This window comes from Antechinus flavipes, chromosome 1 (genome assembly GCF_016432865.1).
Source record: "Antechinus flavipes isolate AdamAnt ecotype Samford, QLD, Australia chromosome 1, AdamAnt_v2, whole genome shotgun sequence".
Lineage (NCBI taxonomy): Eukaryota > Metazoa > Chordata > Mammalia > Dasyuromorphia > Dasyuridae > Antechinus > Antechinus flavipes.
Window position 1 is genome coordinate 721,738,688 of NC_067398.1, and position 25,582 is coordinate 721,764,269.

At 42.6% G+C, this 25,582-nt stretch overlaps 3 long non-coding RNA genes across 9 annotated transcripts in view; 1 reads left to right on the forward strand and 2 right to left on the reverse strand.

The window, feature by feature from the left end:
• Positions 1–2,245: 2,245 nt before the first annotated feature.
• On the reverse strand, positions 2,246–5,485 carry LOC127545700 (uncharacterized). Its single transcript, XR_007949804.1, has 2 exons — positions 4,541–5,485; positions 2,246–4,305 (listed from the first exon to the last, which is right to left on the reverse strand). It is a non-coding gene; the product is annotated as an uncharacterized LOC127545700 (long non-coding RNA).
• Positions 5,486–7,173: 1,688 nt separating this feature from the next.
• The window catches only part of LOC127544558 (uncharacterized), a 40,971-nt gene continuing 22,562 nt past the window's right edge, over positions 7,174–25,582 (reverse strand). The window contains exons 5-8 of one of the 5 annotated variants that reach the window (XR_007949490.1): positions 11,170–11,236; positions 9,604–10,335; positions 8,748–8,769; positions 7,174–7,916 (exon numbers count right to left, since the gene is read on the reverse strand). This is a non-coding gene — a long non-coding RNA (uncharacterized LOC127544558). Of the gene's footprint in view, positions 7,939–8,684; positions 8,770–9,518; positions 10,336–10,487; positions 11,237–25,582 lie in introns of all 5 variants that reach the window. The other 4 variants (XR_007949481.1, XR_007949509.1, XR_007949489.1 and 1 more) reach the window with 4 other exon arrangements.
• Positions 7,626–25,582, forward strand: part of LOC127545050 (uncharacterized) — a 41,852-nt gene continuing 23,895 nt past the window's right edge. The window contains exons 1-3 of one of the 3 annotated variants that reach the window (XR_007949592.1): positions 7,648–7,724; positions 8,556–8,986; positions 9,821–10,273. This is a non-coding gene — a long non-coding RNA (uncharacterized LOC127545050). Of the gene's footprint in view, positions 7,725–7,935; positions 8,156–8,555; positions 8,987–9,389; positions 10,274–25,582 lie in introns of those variants that run through there. The other 2 variants (XR_007949599.1, XR_007949591.1) reach the window with 2 other exon arrangements.

Consider the following 25,582-nt stretch of genomic DNA (forward strand, 5'->3'; position numbering starts at 1 on the left):
AAATAAATGTATTTATTCTTTTAAGAAAGGCTTGTTGGGGAAGCTATGGTGGTGCATGGATTGAGCAGCAGCCCTGAAGTCAGGAGGACCCGAGTTCAAATCTGGTCTCAGACACTTAATACTTTCTAGCTGTGTGACCCTGGGCTATATCCTATAACTTTACCCTAATTGCCTAAGGAAATCAAAGGAAAAAAGAAAGGGAAGATGGAAGGGAAGAAGGAAAGGAAGGAAGAAAAAGAAATTTTATAGAGGAGATGGAACCTGAGATTAGTCTCACATGAAAAGAGCTCTGGCAGATAGATGTGAGAAGTGAAACCATTCTAATTGGAAGTGGAAGAGGAAAGTTCTGTCCAAATGCATGAGGCAAGATATGGAACAGCAAATTTAGTAAAGTTATCCAGTATGGCTGGAACATAATGCAGATGAAGGGGAAGTTTGGGAAATAGATCTAGAATGGACTTGAAAGCCTTTGAGGAGGGACCTGTGCCTTTGGAAGATAAGCTATTTGACAGATATGTTAGAGGGAAAAGGAAAGGGACTAGAAATAGGGAGTCCCATTAGTAAATCATTTCAGCAGTCATCACTTCTCAATGGTAAGTGATAGAGATGGCCTCCAAGGTTGTGAGTAGAAAAATTGTGATACGGGAGCCAACTGCCACTGGCTGCTGGAGGTCTAACTCCGACCTGTAGAATGGATCTCTTCCTGTGAGAGGATGATGATTGTAGAGGGCTGAAGCTCTGAAAAAGGTGTGCTTGAATCAGACAAGAGAGCACTGAAGAATAATTAGGTAATTCAATGAGAGAAAATGGCTCTATAAGCATATTTTTGGATAAATGACTCTCCTCATGATTGGGGCTTGCTGAATGCTTGGTGGTGAGTTAATGGTAAGCAAGGATTGGAGGACTGAGGGAGAGAAGTCAGGGAAAAGGAGAAGAGAGGCTGGAGACTCCAGACTCCAGAATCCAGGAGACATCTTTGGCAAGCCACATGGCAGCTTGCCTGCCTCCTTCACTTCTCCCCCTAAAGACCAAGGACTTTGATTTATCCTGACTCTGGCTGATCCTGAACCCTCCAGGGAGCTAGCCCATACTTTACAGATGATGATACAAGGAGACTGAGAACCAGTTACTGTTCTCTAACCTCCCTCCTCTTTATTTATTATTATTAGATTATTATTATTTATTATTGAATAAAATAAAATGTTAAAAAAAATAAAAGAAAAAGAAAAAAAAAGAAAGGGGAGTAAGAGAGGCAGGCCTAAGTGGCATCTTGCTCATTCCCAAGGTCAGAGACAAACAACAGCGACTCTTTTGACTGGGCCACACATATAGTCTCATCCCCATCAATGAATGCATGTCAGCTGAAGAGGTGGAAATGGACGTGCACTTGGGGGGCAGAGAAAAAGAGGCTGAAAACCATGATAGTTAAAAGGAAGTCACATCCCACAGAACTCTACCTCCCTCTCCGGCAGGAGCAGTATGAATCTCTGCTAACATCTGTCATTAACAGTTAATAAAAGGTTAACCCAGCCACAAGAAGGAAGAACTTTCAAAGCAGGGCAAGATTATCCATCACGGATACAATTTTGAGCCTAGGCCTCCTCTGCTTGTTCACTCAGGATCTCAGGAAGATTGACAGCCCCTTGTGTCCTGAATGGTTTTGCACAAAGGTTCCATCAAGTTCCATCAATAGCCAGGGCCTTAGTCCCTGGAGAGAACTAAACCTTGAAGGTAGCGCCAATAACTTCTAAGCAAAAACTGGCTTAAGCTGCCTGCGATAATCTTAGGATATTGTGCTCCCCACAAGCCCACATCATTCTCATAGACATTGGCACCCATCTGATTCCTTCTCGATTTGTGGAGATACAAGCAAACCCTCTCCCCCAAGCAGTTAACATATCTGGTCCCTTCCATTCACATTTTTTAATTGCTCTATGGTTTGTTCTTTCACCCGTTTGTTACTTATTAAGCCTCCGTTTAAGTCTACATTTTTTGTTCATATTTTAACTTAGGTACAATTTTTAATTGTGTAATGATCTAATATGTTCTGAGACAAATAAGGATAGAGAGACAACCTTAAAATTAAGATCTGTATTCAAGTCCTACATCCAACACACACTAGATGAATGACTCTGAGCCAATGTTAAACTCTGCTGCCTCAAGGCAACTAAGATGCCCAATTACATTAGGGGAGGGAATTTATACTCTAAGGAATTCTCGGCATTGAGGAAATCATGAGTCCAAGTAAAAAGGATCTAGGAATTTATTTCCATTTTTTACTGAATTCTTTATGTTCTAGAACATGAACATTCTTTGTCATAACAGAAATGATGATTGAGACTCCTCTTCTTTACAATTCATTTGAGACAAAATAGATTTCCCTTAAACATTATGTGTATGTATAAATCCCTATTTTAGTTGTTGCTTTTGGGCAATATAGTATAATTTTCTTATATATTCTACAATTTGCTTCATTTTTCAGATCGAATTCAGACCATTACCATTCAATTTCAATGGGTTGTTTTTCATCCATAAAATCCTATTGCATTACTATTGGGTAAATCAACACAACACTAACAGTCTACACTGCCAGCAATAATTCAATTTTAATCTCTGTGAACGAACCCAAGGACATATGAGGATTCAACTTTTAACTGATAACTTAAAAAAAATATTCTTTTTGGTGCAGGGGACAGAGAACTAGCCTTGGAAGACATGATTCAACTCTTGCCTCTCGCATTTTGGTTGGTAAATATGGGTAAGACAGTTATACATTCAGCATCCCGGGCAATTCTCTAAGATCATATCTTACAGAAGCACAGCCAATGCATCAACAAGAGTTTCACTAGGAATTTCCAACACCTCCGAAGTAAAAAGTGGAAAGTGATAGGTGAACCTCTGAGATTTGTTCCTCCGTTATCATGGAGGTTAAGGAACAATGTAGATGAATAAGTACATGAATGGTCCACTTAGTTCCATCTAGCAGCAATGAGGAATAAGCTTGCAATCTAAGAAAAGCATAAAATTTCTTCCTCTAGAATATAGAGTATTCACAGGGAGGACTGGCGAGACTTACATGAACTGATGCTAAGTGAAACGAGCAGAACCAGGAGATCATTATATATTCCGAGGATGTATTCTGATGGAAGTGGAACTCTTCGATAAACAGAGCTTTAATTGATCAAAGATGGACAGAAGCAGCTACACGTCAAGAAAGAACACTGGGAAATGAATATAAACTGCTTGCATTTTTGTTTTCCTTCCTGAGTTATTTCTACCTTCTGAATTCAATTCTCCCTGTGCAACAAGAAAACTGTTCGGTTCTGCACACATATATTGTATCTAGGATATACTGTAACCTATTCAACATGTAAAGGACTGCTTGCCATCTAGGGGAGGGGGTGGATGGAGGGAGGGGAAAAAGCGGAACAGAAGTGAATGCAAGGGATAATGCTGTAAAAAATTACCCTGCCATGGGTTCTATCAATAAAAAGTTATTTAAAAAAATAGAATATAGAGTATTCAGTAGAGTATTCCCTACCATTGTGTCCACAAATGTGGCTCCCCCCTCACACCTTCCTAATGTAGCTCAATGGTCCAGGATGTCCTGCATCCACCGTTTCTCATCACTAGACTATCCCTGGCTTATGTTTGCATAATCTGGGATTTGCCCGTTCTACTTTCTGGTCACTAGCACTATACTTGTGTATACTTTCCTCTGTTCAGGCAAAGATCATCCTAACTGCTCCCTACTTTTGTAGCCAGTTGGATTTCTGGGAGATAGAACACTTCCTGTAAATAATGACTTAGTCTGATCTGAAGCTTCACTTCAAAGCCTAACAATGTCATCTGTATTTCCTGAGAAAACATACTTTTGATAGATTTTAAAATGGCAAAACTTGGAGAAAACAACAAAACACACCCACTTTCTTCCCCTTAGATGACAGGTGGAGAGAGCTTGCAGGTGAAGGACGTTGAATATACTGTCAAAAGCATTCATTTTTAGCACAGCATTTTTGCTAAGAGGGTTCACTGTGTAGCATTTTGAGAAATATCTAGTGCAAAAAAAGGGCATCAATAGTAAGTGTGCACACACATGTGCACGTGTCTGAAGTTGGAAAGGTTTGGGATACAACTAAGACATCATCCAGCTGTTCCCCGCGTCCTTTTTCTTGATTTCTTCCTCAATTCTGGCTCCTTGTGCAGGTTTTTCATTAATATCTAAAGTTACCTTCATGGGGGGAAGTCTCAACAGAAAGTATGGAATAGTCGAGAGCCAGATGTCAGACCTTGGGGAATTTTTACCTGGAGGAAATAAGGGAAATGAATGAATGAAAAAGCATTTATTAAACATCAAATGTATGCCAAGACCTTTACTAAACACTGGGGATAGATATATATATAGAAAACAAAAGAAACCCTTCCCTTAATAGGTTTACATTCCAATGGGAATATTGAAATAAAACATAGTGGAGGAGGAGCCACAGTGGTGCACTTTGGTTACAGAGGAGTAAATGGGGGCAGAATGGAGCAGACTGACCTCTACACCAGAGCAATGGCAGAGTTGATTTAACTGATCATGGTTCCAGGAGTGACAGAGGATTCATAATGGGAGCAGGAGGGAGGAGAAATCTGGGCAGGTGTGAAGCAGAGGAAAAGAAAATAAGGAAAAGGAGAAACATCTCTACTCAACTCAGACGAGAGGAGCAGTAGCTACGTGTGCTCATTGACCTTGCAAGTAAACAAGGAAAAAGGGAAGTTATCAGGTTCTTGCTTCCTGGAGAAGGGAGAAGAAATGAAGACCAACTGGCAAACTACAGCAGCCCCACCTCCTGCTTTTGGTCAAACTGTCGCATGCTTCTAATCACCTAAGACCCAAAGCGGTAACCCAATCCCATGCCTTCCCCCCCCTCGCCTCCCCTCCCCCCCGCCTCCTGTTACCTCCCGTCACCAGCTTGCCAGTAGGAATTCCAGATAAAACCTCGAGACTGACAAGAGAAGTCAAACTCTGTTGCTCCTGCCACACACATCCCAAATATTCCTCTGCTGCCAGGAGATACATGGGGGAGCAATGAGTTTTTCTCCTGCTTCCTCCCATTCAAAAAGCTAGAAATAATCATTTGTTAGCCAAGGAAGGCAGAGCTAGGACATCCTGTAACAAGACAAAAACAAGTCTATATGCAGCTGGTAAGGAGCCAGTGGAGAAAGACTGAAAACGCATGAGACAGGGAATAGGGCTAGAATAAGGGTTATAGCACAAGGGAGAAATTTAATAAAGGCACAGGCAGAGAATGAAGACTTACCAAAGAGAAGGGACTGGATGGCACCGTGGAAAGGCCAGACAGTCAGAGGACCTGGGGTTGAACTCCGACTCATCACTTATTGTGTAACCTTGGAAAAGTCGATGTAAAAACCATCTACCTCAAAGATTCATCAAACTATTCTTTAACTGGCATAACTATCAAGGGATGGGCCTCAAATCTCCTTTGCCTCAGGTTCCATTCTCCGATTTCTGCCATACTAGAGGGAAAGGGGACCAGCCATGTCTGCTCACTGGGATGCTGGCTTAGGACTACTTGGATACTTTCAGTCATGGGACAATGACACCGCTTGTCGAGAGACTTTTTAGAAAGTTGTGATAATGGCTTCCAAGACTCTGTGAAGCTTTTGACTATTGGTTTTAAAATGTTCTTTTGAATAAATGACACTTATACTGCCTTAAAAAATTGGGGCAGTTATGTGGTATAATATGTGGTATAATAGATAGCATGCAAAGTAGGGAAGAGAGGTGCTTGAGGACTTGAGTAAACAAAAGCACTATAGAGTAACCACTATAGAAAATTTGGGATTTGCTTCTGATTTTTCATTTTACTGTGAGTTTTACTAATTTTAGCTAAGTGTATGCAATGCTTAAAACCCTCCTGAAATTCATGATCTTCAGAAGATTTTATTAGTATTAGAAGATGTCAAATTCCTACATTCATTACACATTCAAAAGATTTCTCTCCAATATGAACATTTTAGTATAAACATAAAAACTATACTCCTAAGGGAAAGCTTTCCTCACCCTATTATTTGTAAAACTATTGCGTGAACTTTCTGGTGTTTGGTAAAATGTGGGCTCCTGTGAAGTGACTTTTCACATTTATAAATAAAGCTCCTCTCCATTGTGAACTCTCTGTATTAAGATGGGTCCTTCTAATGGAGGATTTCCCCAATTCATGTTTTTCTCTCATGTGAACTCTTTGATGTACAATTTAAGAGCTGTGTTCAAGCAGAAAGCCTTTCCACATTCACTAAACTGAGGTTTCTCTCCAATATGATCTTTGATGTACAAGAAGATGCATTTTTCAGAGGAAGGACGTTCTACATTCTACCTATATATAAGGATTTTCTCCACTATGCATCTATTAGTGTTGCATAAGTTTTCTGTTTGTTTGTTTTCTCAAATAAGGCCTTCCCACAATCTGTGTGCATGCATAAGGTTTCTCTCGGTGTAAATTCTCTGGGATCAAACAAGTTCCTTCATTTGAAAGGTTTTCCTACACTGTGTTCATTGTTCAGGTTTATTGTAATAACCGTGTTAGCACCCTTAGAATCAGCCAGAGTCAGGATAAGCAAAAGTCCTTAGTCTTTATTCTTGCTCTTTAGGGGTAGAAGTGAAGGGGTTGGAAGCAGGATCTCTGCAACCTTCCTTTTTCCTTGTCTACAGCCAAAGTGACTCTTGCTCGTCTTACTCCACCCCCAGTCCCTCCTACAATTCTCTGTATACACCAATCATCGAGCCAGCACAGAAGAGTGCTAAGGACCATTTTCCAACCATATACCCATAGAGTATTGTCCAATTGGTACTTAGCCTCAAGTGCTTGGGTGTCCTGACCTCAGTGCATTGACTCAAGAGTTTCAGCCCTCTACATCTCCTGCTTTCTTTTGTTTTAGAACACAGGTAGTCTTGCCATCCCTGACTTCTCAGGGAGGTGAGAACCCCAAAATGAGGTGATCACACCCTCCCTGACTTCTCAGGAAAGGAAGTGAAAACACCAAAAAAGAGGTGATCATTCTCCCCGACTTCTCAGGAGGGGAGGTGAAAGTACTGAAAAGGAGATGATCATGCCCTCCCTGACATCTCAGGGAGATGAAAAACACCAAAGGAAAGTGGGGATTGTGAACAGGTTTCTGGGCTGAAGGGTTTTATTAGAAACAGTTATGCACAAACCCATCAGCATGGGAGGTATTACACAAGCACATATCAATATTGCACAGGCTAGTAGTGATGACTCTCCGCACAACCACTGCAGGCTCAATGTGGTGCAACAAACATCAATTGTACATGCAAGTAGTGATATAACAAACAATATGAATCACCATAGTGTTGTAAAAGATTTCCACAAGTTCTAAAAGAAGGGTATGTAAACAACAGTCACACATACGCCTTCTTCAGCAGCCAAGAGATAGTCCAAAATCAATCTATTGTGCATTGCTTCACATGTCATGGGATCCAATGATTCCCACAAGTTTTTGAAGTCCTGCAACAGTCTTTTCATATCTCAGAGAATCCAGTGATTCCTGAGAGTTTTGCAGTTCTACAATTGTTGATGTCCACAAGTCAAACGCCATAACTGCCGTGCTCATTCAGTGGTGAGCACAGTCAGCAATGGAACCACCAGATGTTTCTTGGGTCTTCTTCCTTTCAAGGTGTGCTCCATCTCTCTCTGATGGACAAGGTGAATATGGCACATTGGCACCCATCTGATTCCTTCTCCATTTGTGGAGATAACAGCAAACCCTCTCCCCCAAGCAGTTAACATATCTGGTCCCTTCCATTCACCACTTTCTGGGCCTCTCCACATCACCTGGCGATTAAAGATAATGGAGAGGCTTGCACTGGACACTGCCCTTCCGGTGGGTTATAAAACCTGCCTGCCACAGCCAATGCACCTTGTCAAATATCAATAAGTAGTATAAAGAGCTAGATTTACAAGTTCTCTAGGGTTGTCTGTGGCTCCCCCTTTCTTTTGTTTTCAGAGGAGCATCTTAATGTCTCTCTTTCTCTTCTCTACTATTGTCTGAACTTGAGGATTAAAAGGTATGCTAGTGGTGTGTAAAATCTTACACTGTGCACAAAAGTGTGCAAAATGTTTAGAAGTATATGCAGGTCCATTGTCTGTTTTCCTTGCTTGTGGCACACCCATAATTGCAAATGCTTGTATAAGGAATTCAGTGACCACTCAGGCTGTCTCTTTTGCTGCTAGTATTGTAAAAGTGAATCCTGAAAAGGTGTCTACCACAACATGGATAAAAGACAGAGAACCAAAAGATTTATAATGGGTTAATCCATTTGCCAAATTTCATTGGTCTCAACCACAAGGGTTCTTCCCTGGAGGCAGTGTAGGAGCGTGGAAGGGAAGGCAAGTGTACAGGTTTTTACTATGCTCCTAGCTTCCTCTCTTGTTATTCCAAATTGTAAGCGTAAAGCTCGAGCAGCCTGATGATATTTAGAATGAGATTCTTGGGCTGCCTTTCAAAGTGTGCTCCATCTCTTTCTGATGGACAAGGTGAATACGGCTTGTTGGCACCCATCTGATTCCTTCTCCATTTGTGGAGATAAGAGCAAACCCTCTCCCCCAAGCAGTTTATCTATCCGGTCCCTTCCATTCACCACTTTCTGAGCCTCTCCACATCACCTGGCGATTAAAGATAATGGAGAGGCTCGCACTGGACACTGCCCTTCCGGTGGGTTATAAAACCTGCCTGCCAGAGCCAATGCACCTTGTCAAACATCAAGAAATAGTATAAAGAGCTAGATTTACAAGTTCTCTAGGGTTGTCTGTGGCTCCCCCTTACTTTTGTTTTCAGAGGAGCATCTTAATGTCTCTGTTTCTCTTCTCTACTATTTCCTGTACTTGAGGATTAAAAGGTATGCTAGTGGTGTGTAAAATCTTACACTGTGCACAAAAGTGTGCAAAATGTTCAGAAGTATATGCAGGTCGTTGTCTGTTTTCCTTGCTTGTGGCGCACCCATAATTGCAAATGCTTGTATAAGGAATTCAGTGATCACTCAGGCTGTCTCTTTTGCTGCTAGTATTGTAAAAGTGAATCCTGAAAAGGTGTCTACCACAACATGGAAAAAAGACAGAGGACCAAAAGATTTATAATGGGTCAAATCCATTTGCCACATTTCAATGGGTCTCAAACCACAAGGGTTCTTCTCTGGAGGCAGTGTAGGAGCGTGGAAGGGAAGGCAAGGTGTACAGGTTTTTACTATGCTCCTACCTTCCTCTCTTGTTATTCCAAATTGTAAGCGTAAAGCTCGAGCAGCCTGATGATATTTAGAATGAGATTCTTGGGCTGCCTTTCAAAGTGTGCTCCATCTCTTTCTGATGGACAAGGTGAATATGGCTCATTGGCACCCATCTGATTCCTTCTCCATTTGTGGAGATACAAACAAACCCTCTCCCCCAAGCAGTTTATCTATCCGGTCCCTTCCATTCACCACTTTCTGAGCCTCTCCACATCACCTGGCGATTAAAGATAATGGAGAGGCTCGCACTGGACACTGCCCTTCCGGTGGGTTATAAAACCTGCCTGCCACAGCCAATGCACCTTGTCAAACATCAAGAAATAGTATAAAGAGCTAGATTTACAAGTTCTCTAGGGTTGTCTGTGGCTCCCCCTTACTTTTGTTTTCAGAGGAGCATCTTAATGTCTCTGTTTCTCTTCTCTACTATTGCCTGTACTTGAGGATTAAAAGGTATGCTAGTGGTGTGTAAAATCTTACACTGCGCACAAAAGTGTGCAAAATGTTCAGAAGTATATGCAGGTCCATTGTCTGTTTTCCTTGCTTGTGGCACACCCATAATTGCAAATGCTTGTATAAGGAATTCAGTGATCACTCAGGCTGTCTCTTTTGCTGCTGATATTGTAAAAGTGAATCCTGAAAAGGTGTCTACCACAACATGGAAAAAAGACATACGACCAAAAGATTTATAATGGGTCAAATCCATTTGCCACATTTCAATGGGTCTCAAACCACAAGGGTTCTTCTCTGGAGGCAGTGTAGGAGCGTGGAAGGGAAGGCAAGGTGTACAGGTTTTTACTATGCTCCTACCCTCCTCTCTTGTTATTCCAAATTGTAAGCGTAAAGCTCGAGCAGCCTGATGATATTCAGAACGAGATTCTTGGGCTGCCTGAAATAAAGGAGTATTGACTACATGGTTAGAAGGCTATCTGCCTTTGAATTACCATCAAAAATACCATCTCTCTGATAGACAAGGTGAATATGGCTCACTGGTACCCATCTGATTCCTTCTCCATTTGTGGAGATAAAAGCAAACCCTCTCCCCCAAGCAGTTTATGTATCCGGTCCCTTCCATTCACCACTTTCTGGGCCTCTCCACATCACCTGGCGATTAAAGATAATGGAGAGGCTCGCACTGGACACTGCCCTTCCGGTGGGTTATAAAACCTGCCTGCCAGAGCCAATGCACCTTGTCAAATATCAAGAAATAGTATAAAGAGCTAGATTTACAAGTTCTCTAAGGTTGTCTGTGGCTCCCCCTTACTTTTGTTTTCAGAGGAGCATCTTAATGTCTCTGTTTCTCTTCTCTACTATTGCCTGTACTTGAGGATTAAAAGGTATGCTAGTGGTGTGTAAAATCTTACACTGTGCACAAAAGTGTGCAAAATGTTCAGAAGTATATGCAGGTCCATTGTCTGTTTTCCTTGCTTGTGGCGCACCCATAATTGCAAATGCTTGTATAAGGAATTCAGTGACCACTCAGGCTGTCTCTTTTGCTGCTGATATTGTAAAAGTGAATCCTGAAAAGGTGTCTACCACAACATGGAAAAAAGACAGAGGACCAAAAGATTTATAATGGGTCAAATCCATTTGCCACATTTCAATGGGTCTCAAACCACAAGGGTTCTTCTCTGGAGGCAGTGTAGGAGCATGGAAGGGAAAGCAAGGTGTACAGGTTTTTACTATGCTCCTACCTTCCTCTCTTGTTATTCCAAATTATAAGCGTAAAGCTCGAGCAGCCTGATGATATTTAGAATGAGATTCTTGGGCTGCCTTTCAAAGTGTGCTCCATCTCTTTCTGAGGGACAAGGTGAATATGGCTCATTGGCACCCATCTGATTCCTTCTCCATTTGTGGAGATACAAACAAACCTCTCCCCCAAGCAGTTAACATATCGGGTCCCTTCCATTCACCACTTTCTGGGCCTCTCCACATCACCTGGCGATTAAAGATAATGGAGAGGCTCGCACTGGACACTGCCCTTCTGGTGGGTTATAAAACCTGCCTGCCACAGCCAATGCACCTTGTCAAACATCAAGAAGTAGTATAAAGAGCTAGATTTACAAGTTCTCTAGGGTTGCCTGTCCACTGTGTGTGTGGACCTGCAAGATATCAATCTTACCTGGATGCTTTCTCACTTGCTCTTGAAGTTCCTAAAAGAGCTGATATATATTAGAGGTTACAAATTTTATTTGGGCTATGGCAATTTTTTGTACCACACCTACTGAACAGGCTAAATCAGATAGTCTATTATCCCTCCTGGATAATAAGTAAGAGCTAGAATGATCGCATACAATTCATTCTGCTGAGTGGACTGAAAAGGAATTCTGAGTACTCTCTTTACAGTTAAGTCACAAGAGTATACAGCACAAATATTCCGTTTGGATGCATCTGTAAAGAGAGTTGGTCCTTTAAGAGGAACTTTAAAAACCTTTTCTTCAAGAATCCACTGTCAATTATGTAATAGTCTGGTTCTCTTTAATGGAGTCCCGTGTGTAAAATTTGGAGCCATAGCTAATAAAATTTGCCAGTCTGGGATGGTTTCACAGCATACATTAATTTGTGCATTAGTATAAAAGGTGTATATCTTATCCCAGTTAACTGTACTGCTTGCTCAATGGCTTTTAATAAAATTTTAGCCATAGGCACTGGGTAAAGATTAAGAGTTTGTTCTGGTTGTGTTGGGAGGTTCACCCACTCTATCACACACTGTCTGCTTGATGAAGGACTGCTGTGGGTGCCTCTTGTGTAGCAAAAACGGATATTTCCAAGGGTTTTTGAATGACATTCAACCACATTGGATAAAGTCAGTTCAAGTTCTCTGAAAGACTTGTGAGCTTTTTTTGTAAGCTGGCGTGGTGAGTTTAAAACAGTGTCTCTCCTTAAAGTGTCATTTAATGGTTGTAATTGATAGGTAGTCAATCCTAACCCTCGACACATCCCTTAGATAAGAGCTGTAGTCAGGCAGAAAGTCTTCCCATAGTCATTACGTTCTTAAGATCTTTCACAGTATGGATAATCTGATGTCAAATGAGGTCTATCTTCCAACTGTCTGGAATTGTCTGTTTGATTTCAGACCTCCTGTCCCAACCTGAAAGAGATAAAAATGTAAATATTCCATTTCCTGCTGCATTACACTTAATCATATCTCCTATCGCCTCAATCAATAAAGATGATCAAATAATAAAATATACAACATAGGACACATTAGCTTTGTGTACTATAATGAGCTTTTACACTTTAAAATAAGCTTCTATACCAACACTACAAGAAAGTCTAAGATAGAAAAGAAACTCTCACATTCATCAAATCATTCATACCAGCACTTATCTGATTAAAAAAATCAACAGGTTCTATTGGGGAATGTCTAAGATACATTCCTCTAACACAATATTACCTCACTTTAAAAAATGACAAATATGAAGAGTTCAGCGAAGCAAGGAAAGACTTAGGTGAAGTATTACAGGGAAATAAGAAGAGTAAACAAAATATACGATGACAACAAAAATACAACATAATATGTAATTATAAGGACAAAGGATGGTCCCAGAGTAGAGCTGAGAACATGTACCTCCCTCCCTTCATGGCAGAAGTGGAAGATTCCCAGTATGGAACAATGTATACGTATATTAAATAAAGAGGTGACAATTTGTTAGTTTTCAATTCGTTTCTTTTTTTTCTTCTTTTTTAACCTTATAAGGAAAAGCTTGTTTAATAGGGGAGTAGGAAGAGGTATATTTAGAAATAATTGTGAAGTAAAAATAAAATAGATTGATAATAATAACGGTTTAAATGGTGCAAGATTCCTTGAAGGATATAATGCAAGTCTTTTTTTTAATTAGAAAACTAGTAAATATGTATTTATTCAGAAAATATTATTAGAGAAGTGGCTACTTGTCAGGTATGTTACGGTGAGGTCCCCTCTCTCGTATGCATTAGCATAGATGTTTGCCGAGGTCCCTTCCAATTCTGAAATTAAGTATCAGGGCAGGGCAGGCAGAAGAGGTAAACTAATGCTTATTAAATGGGTTTGTTACTCTTGTGGCAGCAAAGAACAAGTTGGGGGGTTCCATAAACAGTGAAATGCTCCAGACATTCATTTTTCCACATATGTTCATGTCTTCAAGTCCTAGAACACTGGAGGAACTCTTGGATGAGAATCTGAATCACTTAAAAGAGTCTGGCCTAGATCCACGCAGGGAAGAACGTGTAGATAAAAAATGCCTAGTGTCCACACCCTAACATGCAGCTAGATGGGCAACATTCAGAATTCATCCCACAGTGCAATTTTAAAGCTTAGAACTACAGTTTTTGTATAACTATGTATACATATCTTGGATTTAACATATACTTTAACATATTTGACATGTATGGGACTACCTGCCATATAGGGGAGGGAGTGGGAGGAAGGAGAGGAAAAGGTGGAACAGAAGGTTTTGCAAGGGTCAAAGTTGAACAATTACCCATGCATATGTTTTGTAAATAAAAAGCTAAAATAAAAAAAATAAATTTTAAACTAGTTTTTGGGACCTTTTATATTTATTCATATCTTAGAAGGATGGACACTGCAAAAGGGTAATAAGTTGTTCTAATAACTGAAAAGGAGAAAAGGCTGAAATGCCTTTGGGAAATGAAACGTCCCCTTAATGTCCCCAGACTTCTCCCTGACACAAAGATTCGTATCTTACATACAAATATTCTACACAGGTGTTGATGACACATATAAGAAGAATTTCAAGTATTACATATATAAAGTCACTCTATCAAAGGCCTTTGATTTCATTAAGTGTGAAAACTACTTTCCTCCACCAATACTGGCTGCAACTCATCTAGAATTTTAGTTTTACTTACCTAAGGTTGAGAATCACTGATAAGGCTCATACTCACATAGTTACCATCAGAGGTAAGGCATAGAGCATTACTAAATTCACAAGGAAAGATTAAAAATTTGTCAGAGAAACTGCCTGCCTATAACGGATAAATTGTCCAAGGATATAAAGAGAAAAATCCAAATGGAAAAAGAAAGACAAATTTAAAAGTCAGATGAAAAATCACTCAAACCTTACTAATCAATCAACTGACCATGAATTGGAACAATTGCCCCCAAATGCGGTTTAACAACATGACGTGATTCCAGCGCAGGAGAAAAAGCGGCCTTTGTCACTCGGGCCGCCAGGATCCTCCCGGATCCAGCCGCTTTTCTGACCCCGAGGCCCTGCGGGATTATACAAAGAGGGGTCAGTCCGCCAGAGCCGGGCTCGGTGCTAAGCGTGAACTACACGCACACATGCGCACACACAGGCCCGCATAGATGGGAGACAGAGGGAAGGGGGAGGAATAATTAGCAGCGGGAAGGTCCGGAATAAGGGGATGGGAAAGGAGTCCCGCAGAAGATGGAGTCCCGCGGAAGCTTTTCTGCAGTAGCTGTCCCGAAAAAGGAGTCCCGCGGAAGCTTTTCTGCAGTAGCTTTCCCGAAAAAGGAGTCCCGCGGAAGCTTTTCTGCAGTAGCTGTCCCGAAAAAGGAGTCCCGCGGAAGCTTTTCTGCAGTAGCTTTCCCGAAAAAGGAGTCCCGCGGAAGCTTTTCTGCGGTAGCTGTCCCGAAAAAGGAGTCCCGCGGAAGCTTTTCTGCGGTAGCTGTCCCGAAAAAGGAGTCCCGCGGGAGGAGACGGACTGGCGGGGGTGGGGGGTTGGGGGGAAACAATGGAGAAAATGGCAGGAACAGAGATGGGAGTTTAAACGAATGTTCCGCCCCTGAGGAAAGCCAGAGCCCTGCACCTTTCCGTGACTCCCCACAGGGACCCCTCCCCTTTGGGCCCGGCATGCAGGGCGGGCAGGGTGTTGGCTGACGCGCCGCTGACTGGCGGGACTGGGCGCCAGATCCCAAGGTCGTTGGTCCCAAAAGAGCCCCGGCCCCAGGACCTCTGAAGGGGGAGCCCCCACTTACCGAGGAAGAGTCAGGGGGGACGGAGCCTGGCGGCCATTTCTCCTCCTCGGAGCCTCACCTGGAGAGGGAGCGATAAAGGGGCAGGAAGGAGGTTCTCATCCCTGTGACTGCCCCGACACCGAGCCCGGAGGGGCCTGGGAGGAGAGGGGTCACTCGGGCTCCGGAGGGAGCGGCTCTGGGGGGGGAGCGGGAAGCCCGGGAAGGGGGGCCCGCAGGGAGGAACCAAAGCGGGGAGGTGCGGGGGGAAGGTCTTCGGGAGGCGGCTCCAAGGTCTAGGCGAGAAGAGCGAAGGGAGCACGGACCGGGGCGGTTCCCACGATGCTAGAGCGCCCCTTACAGGCTTCCGCACCACAAGCGGCGCCTTCAGCAGCGCCTCCTCTGCGGCGACTCTGCGGCGATGGCAGGATTCCCGGCAGGGGGAGAGCGCTAGAGCCCCAACTTCCGGTTCCGGGAAAGCACGTGAAGGGAACCACGTGGGATGCCAAGTTCTGCCCCCTGCGGCCACGCGGCCTTTTGGGCTATGGGTTTCTCCCAGAATGCTCTCTGGCCCTAAGAGCTTCGAGGGAGGTGGGAATTCCGAGATCTCACACTAAACCCTGAAATTTCCCAAACGTGGGAACTCCAGTGAGTAAAGGGGCAACAAGCACCAGCATTGAATGAAGTCCTTCTACTCAGTCCCTTGTTTCAGGTTCTGGCCCAAAACACCTTCTTGTGAGATCGGATCGATCATCTATCGCCTCTAACGAGTCAGCAGCTTGTAAAGATTCCAACATTTCTACTAAGCAAAATTAGCGGCAAAAATGTTAGTATGTGTTTCTTTCTCAAAGGAAGACTTTGGGATAATTCCTGTTGCTGAGAAAGGAGGGTGAGAGACCCCCAGGTTGGTGCCTCAGGTTTTTGTGAAAGAACTCGCAGTCCTGATCTGCTGGCAAGGTTTGTGGCGGAAAATGGATTTATTACACTGAGAAACAGCTTCCCTCGGGGCCAAACCCAGAAAGAATTAGCAAAGCTTCGGGGGACAGAGTGTTTTTAATTCGCCTTCTTAAGTTTTGAGGTTAGGGACAATAAGGGCGAATTTTCAATTAGAATAAAGGGTGGTGATTATGCCCCAGGCCAAGAACTCCCACTGAATTGTAGGTGCAGACACTAATGGGAGTTTCCCCCAGGAACAGGAGGATTTCCCCCCAAAGGTCAGGAGGGATTGAGATTTTAGGGTTTCTCTAACCCAGGTCCCCCCCACCAAGATCTGGGGGACCCCGTTTACATCATTCCCCCCTGAAGCAGTCATCTCAAATTCATTTGGGGCAAAGGGACAAAGTCTCATTTTCTGGGGCTGCTTCAAGTTGACAAGGATTGTAGAGTTGTCCCTGTGTTCAATGGGGGTTCAGGGCAGGGGGGAAAGTGCAAGATCTGAAGGTGGCTGCAGCAACATCAAGGGGCTGTGGAGTGTCCCAGTCAATTGTCCCATGATCTTTAGACTGAACGAGTTGTTGGAAGTCCATAGCTTGGAGCCTGGAAGAAACACATCTCACAAGTGGGTGGTATCCAGGGTAGAGATGGTGACATTTGGGAATGGGGCCTTTGCAAATAATGCATCGGGTGCCATCTGTGGGCTGCCTTGAGCATGCTGATGGCCCATACCGCAATCCTGAAAGCCCCCACTGCCTACGGAGCTCCCTAGCTGAAAGGCTAAGAAGGAATTAACTACTGGCAGGGGCCATAGAATGACATCAAGAAAATTAGCAGGGAAAATGCTAGGAGCAAAGTTCTCATCCTTCAAGTGGGAAATGGCCAAAAGAAAAAGAAAGAAAGAAAGAAAAAAAGAAAGAAAGAAAGAAAGACGACTAGAGTGAGAGAAAGGACACAATTTCAGCCTTCTTTCTCCAGTGTTTTCAGGGGTTCTGTGGAAAAGTAGCTTCAGGTCCTCTGTGGGTTCACAGGGATATTCTGAACTATCTGAAGGAGAGATAACAGAAGCAGCATTTTCAATCCTAGAAATAGTCCGACTGGGGGACCCTTCCAGTTTGACTGATGTCCGAGTAGCTAGAATGACCTTATATGATCCTTTCCACCTACATTCAGCAGGTCAGCACCTTGAGGCTTCCAAAATTTCACATATACCATGACCCTGGATTTACAGGGGAGGCCGTCTTACGAGCATCTGAAGGTTTAGGGAGATGATCCTTTGTGTATTGGGAAAGGGCCTTCTGGACTGCCCCAAGCTGTGTGGCAAACTCGGTGACCAGGGGCTGTTCTGCATCTACAAGAATGGTGGTAGAGAAGGGCCTCCCACACAGAAGTGCAAAAGGGCTAAGCTTAAAGGGGTCAACAAAGAACAAAGCAACTGGAAACCTCTGCCAGAGAGCCTATTTGCCAATCTTGCCCTGGGTATGTGCCTTTTCTTTTAAGAGGCTTCAGGAGAGGGGGAGCTTTAATAGCTCCTTCAGGATTCACCTGGGCACAAACTGGGCAGGCCTGGCAGACCTGTCCGATCATTTCTCCCCTTGTGACCAGTAAAAATGAATTTCACAAGGGGTGAAAGTGCATTTCTTCCCAAGGGGGCAGCTTGGAGAAGACAAAAAAATAAGTTTCCACGACTTGCCTGGGATTAAAAGTTGGCCTGAGAGTGTTTCAAACCATCCAGAAGGAGCAAGGGTGTATCCCCTTTATTCTGCAAGGGCTTGTTCCTCTGAGCCATATGAAGGTGTGTAAGAATCGGGGAGCTGGGGAATTAAAGGTGCCATAGTCAGGGGTGAGTGGGCAGCAGCTTGAAAAGCTGCATGCCCTTTCTCCTTGGCCTGAAGTGAATCTCCCTTCTGGTGTGAATGACAGAACGTGACTGAAACCTCTCTGAGTTTGTGGACAGCTTGTCACCATCGAGCCCCCGATGCCCTTTGGCTTCTAAAATGCTCTGGTGCCCTAGGGTGAGTTTTGAGGCTTCTTCAACAGGTGTTAGAAGGGCTGTCGCAGTTACTGCTCTAAGGAACAAGGCCGTTCTAGGGAAACTGAATCCAGTGTCTTTGAGAAATGGGCAAATGATCTGGGAACAGGTTAAATGGCCTGAGTTAAGATCCCCAGGGCCTGGTTCTGCCTTTCATCTACATACAGAGTGAAAGGCTTTTCTAAATTAGGTAGAGCCAGGGCAGGGGCAGAAGTCAGTTTGGCTTTTAGGGTGTTAAAATCATTGGCCTGAAAAGGACTTTAAATGGGGGTTAGATTATGGCCCAAATGTTTGACAAACTGGGAGGCAATGTGGGCTTTGGATGAGGAGACGCCAGAAAATTAAGAGTTTTTATGGCTGCATCTAAGAAACCTCTTGGGTGGGTCTGCAGATCAAGATGGGACTGACGTTTAAAATCTTTAGCTTGCCCAGGGATTCCTGGGTGCCAGACAGAGGAATCTATTTTCTCCCAGATTTGAGAGGGAATGTGGTAGGGTTTTGAAAGAAGCACAAAAAGGTAACCTGGAGTTCTGAGAAAATTGGGTCCTAATTTCATCATGAAATCACACCCCAATAAGGGAGCAGGATAGGAGTGAATATTAAGAAATGAGTGTTTCAATAACAGGTCACCAAACTGGCAAGGCAGAAAGAAAGTCTCCAAACAGTTCTTAAGTTTCCCTTCATTCCCCATTCTAAGAGACCAGAGCGCCCGAGTAAGACAGAAAGAAAAGTCCCCATATGAAAAAGAAATTTAATGCTCTTACTGGCCAGATCAGAAGACACTCAGGGCTTGGCTGTCACGGTAGAGCAAGGGGGAGCTTGACCAAGCCCCAAACTCCTGCCGGAGGGCAGGACTTTTGGGGGGGGGCTTTGTCCCTTGTCTCCTCTCCAGTGCCCCTCCTGGTTACATTTAGGGCAAGGACCGGGGAGTTTCCTCCAAGGACAGTTTTGGGCAGATGGCCCTGTCCACGTCACCTGAAGTACAAACTCCTATGTATAGTTCCCGGATATCACAGGAGCTAAAATTTGGAATTGTTCTCCATTTTTTGCTTTAACTCTGCAATCTTTTTCTTCTGCTGCCCTATTCAAGCCTAGTTCAGGCCCTATTATTAAAGACTCCAAGATCTGTTTCTAACAGCTGGGTTGGGAATTTGAGGCCCCAAGGCTCACTTCTGCAGCTTCCTCCATATATCTGGGCAGATTGTTTAATATTAACATCTTTCCAGGAAAGATCCAATTGAAGAGCATCGGCCTCAGACCCCTCAAGGAACTTGACGAGGACCTCAGAGTAATAGCCAGGATTTTCCTCAGTCTGGGAGAGATTTGGCAATGAAAAGGGCGCCTCTACCATAAGTGTCCTTCCCTGTCAATCTACTGCTTCTCTCAGGGTGCAGAGGCTAGTAGAGGTGGCGAATCGGGATCCTGAGAAGGAGAAAAAGGGATCCACTCCTTGTATCACAAGGACTGAGGAGCTGGGGTAGGGAAGTCTCAGGATCTGGTTCAGGAGGTGAGAGGGATAGAGTTAAAGAAATATTGTTAGATAGAAGGTTCTGTCTTTGGTAAGGAGGCGAGTTTGAGAGGGATTCAGAGGGATCCTGTGTCCCTAGAGGAGTTGTAGGGGCCCAGAACTCTGGAGAAGTATACTTGAAACAAGGATACTTACAACAAATGGTAACTCAGTGGAAATGATGAGATGGTGGTTCTCTAGTATACATAGTACTTAGCATGGTGATGTAATGGTTCTCTAGTTCACATATGGACAGTATGCTGTAATGATATAATTGTAATAGGGGATTTTAGGGCCGAGAAGGACTAGAAATAAGACATCCATCCTCCTGGCGGCTCTCCTGCCTTCATCACTTCTCCAACTAAAGACCAAGGCCCGTCTGACGGACCTCCATAAAGCTAACCCAGATATTACAAGGAGCACGAAGGAGGGAGTTATTTAAAAGATTGGTATCCAATTTTGATTTTCTTCTAGTCAATTTTAGCAGCGTCCTGCAGTTCTGTTTTAATTGAAGCTTTTAGTTTTGAGATCTTTTAAGCCAAATTTGTCTCTGTTTAATAGATAGTTTTAGGGAGAGTCCTTAGGAAAAAAGACCGAGATGACTTGTTCCATTTCTTGACACAAATCTTAGATTTTCCAGATTCGATAGCACCCCATCCTCTCAGGCATCCCTAGGGAGGCATACAGATGACAGCAGGGCACTTCTGCAAAAAAACGCAGGAATTCCAAGTCTAGTCATTGCCAGTCAAGGAAGTCTGCCGAGTAGAAAGCTCCTACAGCCCAGATCTTCCCAGGCATTTTGGTGTCCCAGCTATTGAATAGACAGCAAGAAAAGGCTTACCTCAGCCAAAACTTCAGAGATCTCAGGAATGGGGCACCACATGTTGAGGTGTGAGAAATGAGGGATGAGAGATCCCCAGGCCTGCCGGTGTTGCAAGTTTTTTTGTGAAAGAATTTGCAGTCCCCAATTGCAGGCTAGATTTTTGACCAAAAAAAAAAAAAAGTTTTTTTTTTTAATATTGAGAACCAACTTCTTAGTGGTCCAAATCCGAAAAGGAATTGGCAAAAGTTTTGGGGACAAAGAGTCATTTTTTATTAGCCTTCTAAGGTTTGAGGCTAGGGAGATTAAGGGCTAATTTTCAATTTAATAAAGGGTGGTGATTATTCCCCAGGCCAAGCTCTCCAATTGAATTGAGATCCCCATGAGTGTTTCCCCTAGGAACAAGAGGTAGGGCCCCTCCCATAGGAGTGTTTAGATTTTAAGGTTTCTCTAACCCAGGTCCACACCCACCCCCAAGATCAGTTTACATCTATATAATTTTAAAGAATTGTTTCTGAACAATTTAACCTATAATTTGGGTTCAAAAAACATTTGCCACATTTATGTATCATATACATACATAAAAATAAATATATACATGCATGTTTATAGACATATAGACATATATATGCATGTATCTAAAACAACAAATTATCAAATTCTCACTAGTTATAAACTTTATCCACATTACAGAGTTTTCAAGTGAGGTAACTTGGTTTTAGCTCCTTCAGTTAATGAATTTTTTTTTTTTTGGATTCATGAATTTTCTTAACACTTAACCACAAGGCCAAATAGTAGAATAAATTCTGACACCATAAACATTGTTTTTAAGACAGAGATATGTAAGGGGATTACACCTGGTTCAATTTCCCAAATGGTATCACGCAAAATCCCAATTATAACTTTACCTATTAGTATATTCTTAAGGGCCAGTTATTCCAAGAATTGCGTATCATGGGCTCCATTATTCACAACAATTAGCTGGCAAAGTGCAGTATATTGTTAGATTTAAAATTTCCCTAATCATTCCAATGAAATTCACATTTTTATTTAGTACAGAGCAAGGTTCTACAATCTCAGAAAGAACCTATTGCTATTCAATGTCTCTATAAATTATTCCATATTTACTTTAAAATATTTCTTCATTTTCCCCAATGTTAACAAAGTTTCTCATGTATTTCTCTTTTAAACAAAATCAAAAATTTTCCTTCAACTTCTTTGTTTACATATTTAAACATACAGTTCTTTTATATTCATTTATCAAGTAGTCTCATCAGTTCTTCTATTCATCCTAAACCCTGATATTTTTTATAAATTTCCAATCCTCTTATTCCTTATAAATGCAATCAGTATTAATAAGCCTTCGGGTCTAGAACATACCTTATTTAACACTGGAAAAATACTACAGCAAAACCCTGTGGATGTCCATGTATAGTGAAAAGGTTAATTCTCCATAGCCAGAATAGCAAATGAATAAAATTGCATCTTTAATTATCCCTTGGTGTAGAAGTAGATTTTTTAGTTCTAAAAAAATTTCTTACATGCAAGTTATTACTCCCTCTGTTCCCAGATAAGGTATGGTTAGAATTAGTGGGCTTATCCAAATTAACAAGGCAACTGAATATATATTGTACTACCTAAACTGGATGATGGGAAGCCTGAGTCAATCAAAATCATACAAACCAGGTAATTCTTGACTCAAATAGCAATTAATAGGGAATGTTCCAATTTCCTTGGCCACGGAGTGATTCCAAAAGAACTTTAGATGCTAAGAGAAGTATACCATCACAACAGTTTTCAAAAGGCATCTTTTCTTCAATAGTCTCTTAGTTGTTTCATTATTTATACCTTTTGTAAAATAGAGGACGATTTAGTCAATGAGCATTTTTATGATAAAAATATGTCATGTGTCCTTAGTTTGGGGAAACAAACAAACAAAAAAAGAGTTAATAACTATCCTTAAAAATATTACATTCTGGAGATGGAGCCATGATGGCAAAGTAAAGGTAGAAACTCTCCCCTAAACAGTTCCCAATTCCTTTAAATGATGGCTCTAAACAAGTTTGAGAGCATAAGAACATACACAAAAAAAGATGGAATAGAACATTTTCCAGCCAAAGACAACTCAGGTCAGCAGGAAAGATCTGTGGCACCAAATGGAAGTCCAGCATGCAGTCCTGGTAAAGCTCACATCAAAACAGCCTGGCCTCGAGTCCAATCCCAGCACCTGTTTCACGGCAGCAAATCGGGAATGGGCCAAGGAACCTGGGAATCAGCACCAGTACTGGTGACTTCCAGTCTTTTCAGCCCAGAGACACCAAAGACAAATTGGAAGGTCATCAGAAAAGGTCTGTAGACTCAGGGTGGGAGTCCAGTGTAAGCTGTCCTGGCACAACAGTATCAGCACAGAACTGACCTAGCTCTACTCCCAGCCCTGGGCCTGCACCAGCAAAGAATGTACAGAGCCAGAGACCTGTGAATCGGCAGCCACACTGGTGGTGTGGCCAGAGACACCAAAGAAAACCTGCAAGCTTTGTAGGAAAAGTTTGTTTGTAGGATTAGAGGGCCCTGAGAAACCAGCAAACCAAGAGTGAGAACCAAGAGTGGGTGTGAGCAGTGGTGGTGGCAGCATCTGGAGGCCTCGGCTCATAGGATTTCTCTTTGTTAGACTGAGGAAGGAGCGAGTCACTTTAGCACACTAGATCTTATAGCTACAATGAGGTAGGGACATTCTTAACAATTCCAGAACAGAAAAGAGTGCTCATGATCTAGTCCCTAGGAGGATCTCTGAAAAGAGCTGCACAAACCCCCTGAAACTTGGGACAGAAGCCTATTTTTAAAAAGAGTTAAAAGTCAAGTGAGAGGCTAGGAAATGAACAGACCACAGGAAAAATTTCTGGCCATTGAAAGTTATTATGGTGATGAGGAAGATCAAAAATATACTCAGAAGATCCAAATTAAAAGCTCCTACATCCAAAGCTTCCAAGAAAAATAGGAATTAGAGTCATGCTTTGGAAGAGCTCAAAAGGGATTTTGAAAATCAAGTAAGAGATACAGAAAAATGAGGAAGAGAAATGAGAGTAGTCCACAAGGAATACAAAATCAATGAGGAGAAGAATGCCTGCAAAAGTAAAATTGGGCAAAGGGTAAAGTTGAAAGAACATGAACTGTTGATAGGGAGAGGGTGTCTTATATTTCCTGATTGTATCAATTCATTTTAATTTAATTTTTACCTTTCTTTATATTCCTGGATTTTAGTCTGAGTATACAATGGACTTGTAAAATCTGTTTCTTAGAAGGACTAGACTTTGTGCTTGACTCATAGGTCCAAGTCTTCACAAAGGGCACAGGGTACCAAATGCTTCCCTGACCTCTGAGTAGGATCAGAAACAGTTCTGTATTGTACACTCAACCCCCCTAATTTAAATAAAAAACCTCCAAGGAAAGAAAATAATATTCCTGAATATGTAATTTTCGTTTCCAAAATTAGGAAAATTTAACTTTAATTCAAACCTCCCCCCCTCTGCCCCCGTTACAAACCATTAATTTTCATGGATTCAATTATCATCTCTATCTACCACAGACAATCACCACCGCCCACTTTTTTCAGGACACTTCAGTTTGTTGCCTCACTCAGGATCACCAAGCTTTTGTTTCACAGCAGGAAGTAAGAGCTAAAGTTTTAGAATACTGGCCTTTCCAACTTCCAGAATCTTTGAATTGAAGGTGTTTCCATAAAAAGGAAATGTTCCTTGTTAGATTATTATTATTTTTTCGTGTGGCCATTGGGATTAAGTGACTTGCTCAGGGTCACGGGGTTAGAGAGTGTTGAGTGTCTGAGGCCAGATTTGAACTCAGTTTCTCCTGATTTCAAGGCCAGTGCTCTATCTACTGTTCTATCTAGTGGCCCCAAGAAAAAAATTCTTTAAGTTGGAGCGGATTTCTGCTTCTCCCTTCAGTTCCTACGATGCGAGCTTTCATTTTCTTGGTGACTCTTTTTGTATCAGCACATGGAATCGGTGCCTTTGAAAACTGAGAAATCTGAGCAGTTACTTGCATGGGCAAAAGATACCAAACAGACCGTTTCATGGGATCAGCCTTATTGAGGGAGTCAAAACTAATGACTGAAGTAGTAAGACAGGACTGAAATAAATGGCAGGGAAGATTCTCAGGAGAAGCAGCTCAGGAAAAGTTTGAAAATCTAGGGCAGCCCAAGATAATTCTTGAAAATAAGCCTTCAGGAGCAGCGAGGTGGTGCAGTGGATAGCTCACTGACCCTGAAGTCATGAAGCGAACCCTCACTTCCAGTGAGTGACAACTTAGTTTCATGTAAGCGTCTTTTCTTTTCAGTCAATCTCTGAAATTATTTACTTCTTAGTTAGGAGATGGGACTAGTGAGATTTCCCTGGGACCATGATTCATATTTCCCCCTCAGTTTTGAAATGAGATGACTGTGACTCTGCTGAGGCCGCAGTGTGATGGAAAGAAAAACAGCCTATTGGAGGTAAATTTCTTATACCTGTCAGTCTTCCCTGCTTCAGTTCATGCCTCTCCGTCCTCTGGGGAAGCATTATTTTCATGGAAAATTCCTTGTCTTGTGCAAGGCCATTTTAAATTTTTTTAAATTCAAAATCATATTCAAAGTAATGGAGATAGAATCATAGCCACCTGCCTGATTGTGTAAATATGAACAGTGGTTATATGCTGGAAGACTATGTCCAGGTTCTTGGGAGAAAGCTAGGGGGAAAATTTTCTTTTGGAATTTGTTGTTAAAGGACAGATCAGTCTCCAAAAGCCTCCACAGCTGTGGACCATAGCCTCTGAAGGAGTCGCGGGCAGCCTTTGCTGACACAGGTGTTGCAGATTGGGCATGAGATACACTGGAGGCAGAGGGAGGAGGAGAGAGGTCAGACAGGGCGATGGCCTCTCAGTCAGAGATGTCAGAGACCAGCAACTGCCCGTCAGTCTCCCTGTCTCGTCCTCTCACAAGAGGAGATCCATTCTAGGTTGGACCTCCAGCACCTACCGTCAGGCGGCTCCCGTGCGTTCCAGCAGCTCTCCCGTGCGGTCCA